General features: G+C 44.4%; 1 protein-coding gene across 1 annotated transcript in view; it reads right to left on the minus strand.

Moving 5' to 3' along the window:
* Nucleotides 1-12304, minus strand: part of LOC111867441 (putative fatty acyl-CoA reductase CG5065) — a 19049-nt gene extending 6745 nt beyond the window's left edge. The window contains exon 1 of the mRNA XM_023857319.2: nucleotides 12205-12304. The gene's annotated coding sequence lies outside the window, so the exon portion shown is untranslated. The remainder of the gene's footprint in view (nucleotides 1-12204) is intronic.
* Nucleotides 12305-12326: the final 22 nt, after the last annotated feature.

A 12326-nucleotide genomic window follows, 5' to 3' on the forward strand; every position in this document is an offset into this window, starting at 1 on the left:
GTGATTGTAAGTGCGAATGTGAAATAAAATTCGCTATATAAAATACGGCGTGAAGTTATCTGTCGCGTTATATGCCCAATACGTGACAATATGTATAATGTGACTGGATTAGCAACAACGGGTTTGTATCTAAAACAAATGAACATAAATGTCACTGTGGTTACAAGCAACTTAATTTCAATTAAGTGTTATCACATAATTTCTACATTATTTGTTCCTGTTGACAACTATCTCTTGCTGCATAACAACAACGGCAAAGGTTAATATGGCGTCGAATTGTAGGATGACTGATGAACGTCTGAGGAAGAAGGAGCTAAGAGTCATCCGCAACGGAGAGCCGTAAAGTACGCCTTGGAGATGTGAACTACAAGCATGGGCTTCAGGTCAAGGACAGATGGTATACTTTTGTCAATACGGTGATGAGCCTTTGGTTTCCATAACATTAGGGAACAACTGTGACACTTGAATATGCATCAAATGCTCAAGAAACATACTGCACCAAAAACTTATTCCTGCAGAAGGAAGTAACGGATTGAAATCGCATTGAACTTAGTTTTCCTCAGTATCTACACTCGAATACCGGTAAAAATGAAACTGGTCTCATATTTTTATTAACAACCACGTCATGAGGGCGTATGGGGAAGTGGAAATACAGCTCCGACATTCTTAACCCGGTGGCGATTTGTAGTAATGAAAAAGACATCCACGGCCTGTCTGGCATTTCAATTTTCCCTCTTCTCATTTCGAGGAACTTACATTTTCTTGAATATTATTCTTGTGGGACTTCAGAGAAGCAGGAGGAGAAGGGGTTCTGAGCTGAGGGCCCCAGTCTCTTCTTCCCTCTCCTTATATCCGCTCCACTTTTTCGACCCTCAGACTACTCTTCTTCTCTGAAGAAGGAGGCAACATTTCCTCCGAAACTTTGGTAACGACCCAATTGGATACAAGTAATCACACCTCAGAAGATAGTTATCTTAACAGTCTCTGCAGTGAGAGCCCCTTCCATACCGTCCCATGCCTTCAGCCCATTAAGTCCCTGCGTCACACTCTGGTACCCGGTACATTTCCGCTCCGGAAATGTACCACATCCTCGCCAATTAATTATTCATTAATCACCCTAGGATTCGACGATGTAAAGTCTCAGCTACGATAGCGTCGTTCGGCTATACGATAAATGTACACTTTTACAGCTGCACCTGTTTCAGGTGAACATACCGTGAAGCTAGAAAACGTACCTGGAGAGGTCTTAGACATTCGAAACTCCAAAAATTTATATTTCAAATATCCCTACAAACTTCTGGGAACCCCCAAACATTTTGAAATCCCCAAAAATATTTTTTACTCATCGCTCGAGAAATATGTGTCCTAGCGTACTGTGGTACGTTGGAAATGAAGCCGGATGGGCCCTAGTGCGGTGTGGATGTCGTGGAGAAGAGAATAAACACTTTCCCCTTACCTGGCATCGAACTCCGATTCCTAGGTTGTCCAGGCCGGAGCCTAGTTGCTATACCGAATGTACTTGAGAAATCCTAGCGCTATCTGCACACAAACTTATCAAACTAGAGAAAATATGGCGGCATCTATTGACGTCATCAGGAAGGGTGCTATGTCGTAAAGTGAGACACACACAAGCCGTACACAGACGCAAATACGAGTATATGAGTCCTCAATAGCGAAATGGTCAAGGAATCCATAAACCAGACATTAACTAATATTGAGTTTTCAAGTGACGTGTGCTCAGTTCGTCGAAACGTCTCCTTTTCCTGTGACAGCGAAGGAGAAGAAATCCGGCAGAATCTGTTGAACTACAAACACCAAGTCAGCAAATTCGTCGAAACATATTGCGTACAGAAAGCGCTCGTGACAGCTTTTCCAAGGAGTGTGTTCAATAATCGACTACACTGCAGCAACAACGCGCTCTATAAAGACGTGTGTAGACTGAAGTCATAGCTCCATGCATTCTTAACGTCGCTACTGCATGAAGATGTTTCGTACCGATCGCATTGGCCACGGTACCCACTGGACGGGAAGTTACGTTGAACCCAGCGTCGGTCTGGACGCTGCGGAGCTTAAAAGATCCTGTGGAAAGAATATGGAAGGAAGCGGTCGCGTCCTGATCTATCCAAACCATCACCTCTGCATTTGTCTGGATGGACTGAGGAAAACCACAAAACGAGACTACATCACTTGTGCTCCAACTTGAATTCAAGTAATAGTGACGGGATGGGTAATTATTGTAGCATAAAGGGCGGAAGATGGATAAAGCCAAACTGGACCAAGTCAGAGTCAAACGAAGGACTTCTGCAATCATAGCAATAATAATTTGTATTCCGTAACAAACAACGAAAATCGCTCAGTAACAATTAACTCTTGTATGAACACCCTGTACATTGTTGGCCAAGCAAGAAATGTATTCACGTCACGTCCCCCCCCCCTCTGTTTACTGTTTCTTGCGCTGTATTTCACTTCCAGTCTGGCGAAACGTGTCCGCGTTTTGCTTCACAAGAATGTGAACCGCTTCTAGCTAGAGATCATGCTTCTAAAACAGGTTCTTGAAAGTCTTAAGTGTTAGGCTGCGACTGCACTCCGGCACCAAAAAGAAAACAGTTGCACTGCGAGCAGAGGTCTCGCTGTACTCTGACCCCTCATCCAAGGAACCCTACCGCTCGTCTTAATAAAAAGGTAAAACTTTCCTTGCCCTTAATTACTTAAGCCCTATGCCATGAAGTCATAATGGGGAATAGGGGTATAGCTCCAGTATTCTTGACCTCGACACTAGATTGAGGCGAGTAGGCAGCTTCACGCCCCAGCCACTTGACCCCCTTGTACTGCGGCCACTTCTGGCCTATCGTACCAGCCCCAGAAGATAGGTGAGGGTGATTGTGGAGCAATTAGTGGAATGAAGATTGGCAGGGGAAACCGAAGTACTCAGAGAAAACCTGCCCCAGCGCCACTTTGTCCACCACAAATCCCACTTGACCAGACCCGGGATTGAACCCGGGCCACCGCGGTGGGAAACCAGCGACTAACCGCGTGAAAAAAAAAAAAAACCTGTCGCATACCTCATGTGTATTGACATCGGAGTAAGGAAGTTCGCTGAGCAACCTGTCGCATACCTCACACGTGTCGACATCGGAGTAAGGAAGTTCGCTGAGCAACCTGTCGCATACCTCACACGTGTTGACATGCATTCGACCCATATCCAAGGTGGTAACACTTATTAGCCGGTGTTGGTCCAGCCCTTATTGGTTGTTTAGTGGCGCTGAGAAGGAGAAAGGGGCTTACCCAATCTCCAAATAACTTTCGGATACCTCGTCCATTTGAATGTTAACATTTAGTGAGGATTCGGATTATTGTGGCATGTAGACCAGTCGCTGGGTAGAGATCGCAAGCAAACAGGTTCCCAAGATAAAGAATCAACATGAAACAACAGAAGGACTGTTGGGATTTCTGTGGTCCACGCCGCGGCCGTTGCTATGCAACAGCGCGGTAAACACGTCTCTGCAGCAACAGTTAACTTTCAACAGTGGAAGAACGGTGTTTTCTATCCGGTCAGTGCCTAGGGGTTATCGATGTGACACGTTTAGAGCTTACCTCCACCGTAGCCCTGCGACGAAAAGGGAAGTCTCAAATCTGTTACAGTAAAATATGGTCATTAAGTCCAACGGGACTCGGACCCGAAAACGAATGTGCTGGCGAGGACCAGTATAAATTGTAAACAACACACCCGTCCTCCCGTCAGAGAGAGAGCTTCACATCAACACACCCACAACTGTCCGACAGCCATTAAAATCTGGTCGCAAGCCTCAGGTGGGTGCTTTATTTCAAGACAGACTGGTCAACTGACCGTCGGTCGTAACATAAGACTCAGACTCAGCTTACTCATTTGAAAGTCAGTTCTGTACGGGAGTCCGTGAAGACATGACTTGTGCTTGGAAGCAGAGGAATAGCTATTCTTGGAGCCGTTACCAGGAAACGTCCAGTATCAGACCGAGAACACTAGAATCTGTGCTCTAGTGATCTTCAAAGTGTGGAAATAGCGATAGTGATATAGTTATTTGTAGTTATGACCTACAAGTGGTCAATAAGACTATTCACGAATCCAAACCCCATCTATAGGCACACATACTACAATTAACATTACTTCCGAATAAATAAAATCAAAAGTACAGGTACTGTACAGTGCATTGTTTTCTTAGCGTGCAACTATTTCAGTTCTTAATGAAAACGAATTTTATGTCTTTTCAGCTCGACAGATATGGCGAGTTAGGTGTGTGCCTTGAGCGAAATGTGGCCCATATAAGAGAGATTCGTATCGAAATAACATTCTCCCTCTCAACCTCTCGTGTGTTTCCCTACGGACCCTGCGTCAGTACCGAGAACACGCAGCGCCAGACAGAAGCGTGACAGATGAACGAAGATTTGGACAGGATTTGGAAGGAGGCAATAGTAATCTAATCGATGTGCTAATTGGGAATTTGCATGGACAGACTGAGTAAAATCACAAAAAATCTTGGTCAGGATATCTGGTGCCTCGGCCGACATTCGAACCGAATATCTCCCGAATAACAGCGTAAACCGTTTACGCTAAACCAGTCTTTTCGGTGTCGTTTTGCGCAGATCCTTCAATGTCGGGTGTTGAAATCGACTGATGAAGGACGCAATTAGCTCCTTGTGATTAGACACGGTCTCCTCGGATGTGACGCAGTGAATTCCGGTAAATAAGCACCAACATTTCGGATGCACCCGTGCCTGACCCTTCAAAGCGGAAGTCACTTTTACCCTGAAGATGGCGGTAAATCTATCATAATACATAGCGTCATGTCCCAGAAGACAGTAATTTTGAAACTGACCACTGTAAGAACCTCATCATCTCTCTCACCTTATTGTGGTTCCAGACTTCTTACAGAGAAAGTGCTTCAGATTCACGGGTTAGAAACTTGGTAACCTCAAGCAACGCTTCCAGCTACAAAACCCGGCTTGTCTGGTTGCTAGAAGCAAATAAGTTGTCTTCCATATCTATAATTAGATATAATTTTACAGCACTGAAGCTATTGCTACGGGGCCAAAGATTTAATTTTCAGCAACTGCAGAATACCATGGCTTCGCGCGGAAAATTAATATTTTTATTATTAATTATTTGTGATTTTCGTGTTTACTGCGCATGTAGGACAGTGGCATTCAGACAAACTGCTTTCGTCTTATTTCCAAAGATGCAGACTGCCTATCTAAATTGAAATCATCTCGATTGTCAAATCGACTATTGTTATGCTGTGAGCGTAACAATGGATATGAAGTCAACTGTTTTCGCAGTTTCGAACTTAATGTTATGAGATCTATAGCTGTTATGTAAATTCAGCTAGATAATTATTATTAAACTCACAATTAGGTTCGAATGCAAATGTTCTACTTTCAGTCAGTCGTGTGACTTTCTGTTACTAATTGCACTTGTATTAAGATCTTTTTTGTAAGGAGAATGTAAGAAAGTTAGACTGCAATTTTGCAATGTTTGAGAATGCTTATACTCCGGGTTTAAGTCGTGTGTGAAATGGCTTCACAGTACAGTGGAAGCGAGTGAGTTGGAAATGTTTTACCATTTCGCCTCCCCTACACGGCAGATGTAGGCTAGCTGGCTACCTGCAGTTCGAGAGCAAATAACTTTCGGATTTTTGATTGTGGAAAGAAATTCCCTTTCATCATCGGTCAAACCAACCGTATCTTGTGAGAGGCGCTGGCGTGAAGGGGCTTCTTTAGAGACGATACGGACCGCCGCTTGGGTAACTGTTTCCTACATCTTGTAAATATGAAATGTCACATTTGTTTTGCACGTGAAATTACAGATGTTAACACACATTCACCAGTTTCTCTGCTGTTACAAAACGAAATCTGTTTATGTTCAGGTCACCAGTAGTAGTTTTGAGAGAAAGCATGTGGTCAGAGAAAGGACATCCACTCGCCCACAGTGGGGTGCTTAGTGGGAGATGTGGCTGACGAAATTTACCCTCCCCACTCCCAGTAAATGAATCACAGAAATGCGGACCGCAAAGTGAATACTAAATGATAATACTGAGGCATAACTGACTGCGTTAAGATTATAACCTTCTGGATTTTGAGACCGTGCAGTCTGGTAGACAAGTGAGAGCGTTTCTGAGGAATATGCTGCTTCCATCAACAGGGTAGAAAGATATGATGTAGTGATTTATAGACTCGTTGCTAGGCAAAGACCTCGAAACGGACGAGTACAGCCGCTGCTATGCAATAGGCGAATAAACAAACGATCGTTCCTGAGCAACGACTCGGTAAACACCTTCCCACGGCAACGAGACCCACACAACAATAGTTACAATGGAAACGGAGTGTTTTATATTCCGTCCGTGCAAAGTAGTTATAAAGAAGACAATAGCGGCAATCCAATTAGTTGTGGGTTGGCAGCTGAGTCGAGCTTTGCAAGGAAGGCTGAGAACAGATGGCGCTATAGTTGAGTTGACAGTTGATAAGAGTTCTGCACGGGCAGCTGTGAACATGAAACCTGAGTGTGGGAAGCTGAAGAATCTCCACTGTTAAAACTGTTGCCAGAGAACGGCTGATGACACAGCAAGATGTAAAAGGCTTAGCGGGTTCTGCGGTGATTAGTAGGGCGTGGAGATTAGTGATAGCGCTGTAATTTCTCATAGTTCCGAGTCGTGTGTACAAGTTGTCAATAAATCCATTCACCAATCCAAACGCCGTCTATGGTCACACCCTTAAATCGTGACAATGTGCTGTACTTATTCGTGTTCGTATACGTGAAAAAAACGAGAAAATTCCGTGGCCACTTCCTTTCAAATGCCTGAAATGCATCTAAATGTTATTCATGAATTTAGTTCTACCTCACAGAAAACACACTGCGTCCCGGTTATAGGGACAAATTGGTTAATAGTGTTGAGGCGAACAATAGCTGTTTATGCAGGGCTTGAAGTTCATAGCGGTGGTTCTAGAGAATCGTATCTTCTGGGACATAACGCCGTGTAGTCCGTTCAAAGTCAACCGACGTTTCGGAAAAAAACATGTCGCCATTTTCAGGGTTGAAGAATAGAATATTATTGCTTGATGCCTGATTTCACGCTGGTATCTTTCTTGGTTTATTCTTCGGCCTTTAAGATGGAGGAGACATTTTTCTCCGAAACGTCGGTTGATTTTCAATTGACTACACGGGGTTATATCCCAGATAGAACTCTTCAATCGCTGTTTATTATGAAAATCATACGAGCGAAGTAAAAGAACTGTGTGTGGGCAAAATTCAGAGTTTTAGAGTGTTAAAGCAGGTAGTACATATAGTAACCACTGTGATTTAAAGGGTTAGAGTTGAGGGTTGGAAGACGTTCTTTGCAACATGAAATTCTCACTTTCCAAACGCATTTTTCTAGAATTTGCATACCTCAATTTTCACGATTCTTGTCCCATTCCAGACACACCATGTTCGTACCCTTACTGTTGTGGTGCAGGTGGGAGAACTCAGAAACACACAAAATTTCGTCTGAAGACTGGGAGAACTTGAATTCTTGGGCGTATATGGGACAGCAACAGCAAGGTGAATTTCAAAGAAACCGGATTGGATTCATCTGGGCCAGGACGGGGGCGAGTGGTCGGTTAGTGTGAGCAAGGCTATGAACCGTCAGGCCCCATAAAAGTCGCACATTTCTGGTCTGAGCCACAGTCAGCTTCTCCATAGAGACATAATGAAGGGTGGTATAGTGGTAATGTTTTATAGACTTATTCGAGAAATGATCGGTTCGAACCTTGGCCGGCACATCTTGACTTAGATTTTCGTGGTCCTCTTCAGACTCTCGAGGCGAATGCTGGGATAGTACCTCGATTATGCCAGGAATGCTACTTATTCAGAATATTCTCAATTCCTTCACCCATCGCCTTATTCTACACAAGACAGTCTTGACACTGAAAGCGATCCTGCCCCCCCCCAGATGTAATGATCCCGCTCCATGGGTTAGTTCGTGATCTCAGTAGTCAATGGTACAAAAATTACATAGCTTTTGAAAATGAAGACGCGGCCTTCATAGTGGCTTCAGAGTCTAGGCACGAAATGTTGTTTTGTGTTTAGCTAGCGGCCTTGCGACAGGGCTGATCGCCCGTCCAAGGAGCCCTATCAACTGTCTATAAGATCCACAGTTCCATATTATTTCTGGTGGGAACAGGCCAGAGGACCTAATATAAAAATCAGAAGAAGAAAAAGATGTCAGCTGTCGGACAGCTTTTGGCGTCTTTCTGAAGTTAACCCGCAGCTAGGTTCTCTTGGGGATGAAGGAAGGTAAAGATAACCTTGTAACAGACCGTGAAAGCCCATAGGGTTGTCAGACGTCGAGGCTCCCACATTTTCTAGACAATCGGCTCACAGATGGCGGTGAGATTGTCAGCCTTACGCGACGGCCGGCCTTTACCCACAGAAAGATTCCTGGTACTCATTTCTGTTAGAGGCTGAGTCGACCCCAGGGCCATAGTGCGGCTGGAAAGATTAGGTCAATTGAAGAAATCAAATGATCTCATCGCAAATCGAACCCGCGACCTTTCTACTTGTAGCATAGTGCCTCAACCCAAAGAAGGGCACTGAACTGCATGCCACTGACTAGAAGGTCCGGTCGAACCAGTCTCTCTGCAGTTTACGTTACTTCTGAACCTTCTGAAGACGGAAAGTCACGCAGAAGCTTGCAAGCTGTTGTGCACCAGGACGATATGCGCGAAAGTGACAGGGAACTGAATCGTCTGGGTTGGAAAGGGGTTCAGTTCGTGAAAACCTCGGACCCAAAACTTCACCTATGTACCTTGAAGGTTTTCCTGTCTTTCGTTGTTTTTGACGTTCATTTGTTGCAGACGAGAATCTGCAGTTGAAGACTTCTATCGCCGTGTAGTTCGTTTTAAAGATAGCAGACGTTTCGGAGGAACATGTTTCCTCCATCCTAAGGGTCCAAGAATAAGCGAAGCAAGAAACCAGCGCGAGACAGTTAGAAAGCAGAACCTGCTGTACAGCTTCTCCTCCGAAACGTCGTTTGATTTTCAACGGACTACATGACGTTAGAGCCCAGAAGACAGAACTGTATAAGCACCGCTGCGAGAGCCTGTAGCTGCTTAGGCTATGAACACTACGCGTTTTAGAGTCTGCAGTATGAAACACTGCGCAGACGCACAGAGATTTTTAACAACTCTAGCAATTTCGTTATATTTTAGTTATCTTGAAACCTGTAAGACGTACAGAAATAGTGTAAAGGTAAATGTTAAACTGTCCCAGTATTTAATTAGTTTAGCACACCTACATGAAGGCGTATGAGGGTGTGGAGGTGTAGATCCACGCAATTAACCTCAGCTCTAGCCGCAGATGAATGGGTCAGCTTCAGTGCCCAGCTTCTTTAACCCCAGAGTATGACCCCCCCCCGTACCCATTCGATAAGAGGTAGGACTGGCTTCAGAGCAGGAATGGACACTGGGGATAAATGAATAGTTTTATACGTCTGCCGGGAATCGAATTATGATTCCTCAGCCGTCCATTCCGTAGCCCAGTCACTATACCGACTGAGATAATCCCGCTCTTTTTAGCCCACTTTCCTTAATTTGAAAGATGAAAGTAGGCTTATGATATCACCTTGCTGTCTGTGATCTCAACATTTTGAATGGTTGAACCAATTTTATGAAGTTTGGTATGTATATCACGACACACTTCATAAATCCCTCCCATCAGTCTGTATGTCTATAGGTGTATCCCTCTTTTCATTGTTACGCAACGGCTCAGTAAACAACTTCCCGCGTCAAAGAATACATGCAAGAATAGAATAATCATTGGACGCGTCGCTTCCTGTGCGGTCCGTGTCTTATCAAGGAAAGTAGACGATTAATTCTACCCAGAACTCCTTGTCTTGTATGTATGATGGGCCGCGACATAGCTCAAGCTATGCTGGTTCCCACCGCGACGGCCCGGGTTCGACCCCGGGCCTGGTCAACTGGAATTTGTGGTGGACAAAGTGGCGCTGGGGCGGGGTTTCTCCGAGTACTTCGGTTTCCCCTGCCAATCTTCATTCCACCTAATTCTCCATCATCATAATCACCCGGGGCAGGTACAATAGGCCAATCAGTGGCCACCGTGCCGAGTGGACCCAGTTGGACTCCACCCACCATTAAGTGAATTAATTATATGTATGATATTTATGATTTCTGGTATTGGCACGAACTACTGACTTTCGACGCAGATAAAAGGGACTGGGTGACTGAACTTATCAGCAGCTGGGCTGCGGCAGTTTACACTGAGGCAGTGCTAAAAGGTCCTGAAGAGATGAAACTCACATAACACTAATCAATTTCACACCTCATAAACGTAAGAGTCTAGGAGACTGTACCATTTCCTATGTATACACTCTGTTACGAGCGTCTCATATTAAAGCGACAAGTCCCCTCCATATACGCGGTTCTTCCCACAGATACCGCAAACAGGAGAAAGGGACAAAGAAACGAGGACTTGAATTCTACAAGAAGATAATTCCTTGGCCACATGCATGAATAGCAGCTTCTAAAGACATATCCTCCATCAAAATGGTTAATCAGTTAGTGTATGAGGAATCCGAGGATGTCCCTGCTGAAGATCCAACGCTCACCATCTCCAGTTAATGTTTCCATTACATCGTTACGTGATCTTCAGATAAATTTCTGGCGAGTACAAAGTATCCTATGTAGAAGGGCGTCTTTGATAAGCGGGAAGAAGCTAAACTGGTCATTATGATATTGAAATGTTGTTTTGCTTTCAGCTACCGACGTGACAGCCATCAAGTTTACAATGCAGAAGTCCTGAAAGCTGAACAACATTTTCGGACTGTTCGCAACGAAAAGTTGTAACAATCGGAGAACGGCTGAATGGATTTTCATGAAATTTGGTATGGAAACTTTGATAAAACGTGTTATGGAGTGCAAATATCGATTAAAATAGGTACAAAATATGACGGACACTACACATGAAAACCTCGATACCTTCTGCCCTCCCGTCAACCAAAACTCAAAAAAAAAAAAAAATTATTGGAGCGAAAAACGTGTCGAACAAAAGTGGTGGAGGAAATGTAACACGAATATTTTTCTCAGTAAGTTTTCTTGTTAGCCGTATAATTTTGGTTTCGGTTGAACCTGCTGCTTCCATCTTCTGGGCAGAAGCGTCTCATCCCATAAGACGCCATTCTTCGGGATTATAACAAGCATTCTCATTACTCAGCCTTGTCTTCAATTCTTCAGGTTCTTAATTTTTGTCTCCGTTTAGATACTCTCACTATTTCCTTTCCGTACCAAAACTTTACAAGCATCTCTCTTTTCTATATCATAGGAGAGGGGCGAGCCAGAGTTCTGTTGTGCTGCGGCCTTAGTTGGGCCCCTTGTACAAGCCCCTCAAGATACATAAGTGTGAAGCACCGGTGGAATGATAATTGGCAGGACAAACAGAAGTACCAAGAGAAAAACCTGGCCCAGTGCCACGAATCCCACATGACATAACCTGGGTTTGAACCTGGGTCTCTGAAGTGAGAAGCCGAGGATGGTAGGGACAAGACGTTACTGCACATTTAAAGCAGTGCATCAGATATTTTGCTCAAAATAATAGCAACATTAAAATATGCAGAGATCCCTCTTAAAAATAGGGTCTTCAATAGTAGTCAGACACTATGGTTCAAATCCAAACAACGCACTGCATAAATTTTATAAAACGCTGGCAATTATAAAACAATGGGTAAATTGTCAACCCTACTGAATGAAGTTGCAAAAGTCCGAGAATTTCCGTGAGCTGGACCCTTGTGTGCTCAGACGTACAGTTTCGAGGTTTACTGATGTTAGAGCAAAAGCATCCTGCGAAATCATTCTTCGAAATTGGACATGTATTAATCTGTGAAGAGTACGTTCTTCCGTGTAGCTCGGAGACAGCCCGACGTTTCGGAATAACAGCAGAAGCAGGCTGCCTCCATCTTCGGGGTCGAAGGTTAAGCCAAGCAAGCAGCCAGAACTTATATATTACTTGGCTTACCATTTAACCCTGAAGTTGGAAGCGATGTCCTTCCGAAACGTCGAACTCTCCGAATTGCACGGCGTTACACCCTCACAACAGCTCGCAATTAGACCCGGTGCTGGGCCAGTCTACAAATTGCTCGAGAACTATTTTAACATTATCCTTACGTGTAGGCACACACCTACCTGAAGGCCACACACTTACCGCCGCGGCTAGCTACACACTGCGCCAGGCTTGGCCCGCACACTTGTCATATCGGAGCCGGTACTTCCCCCACCTAGCCTCACCGCGCCGGTCCGCTCACCTG

Source organism: Cryptotermes secundus, unplaced genomic scaffold (assembly GCF_002891405.2).
Source record: "Cryptotermes secundus unplaced genomic scaffold, Csec_1.0 scaffold423, whole genome shotgun sequence".
NCBI lineage: Eukaryota > Metazoa > Arthropoda > Insecta > Blattodea > Kalotermitidae > Cryptotermes > Cryptotermes secundus.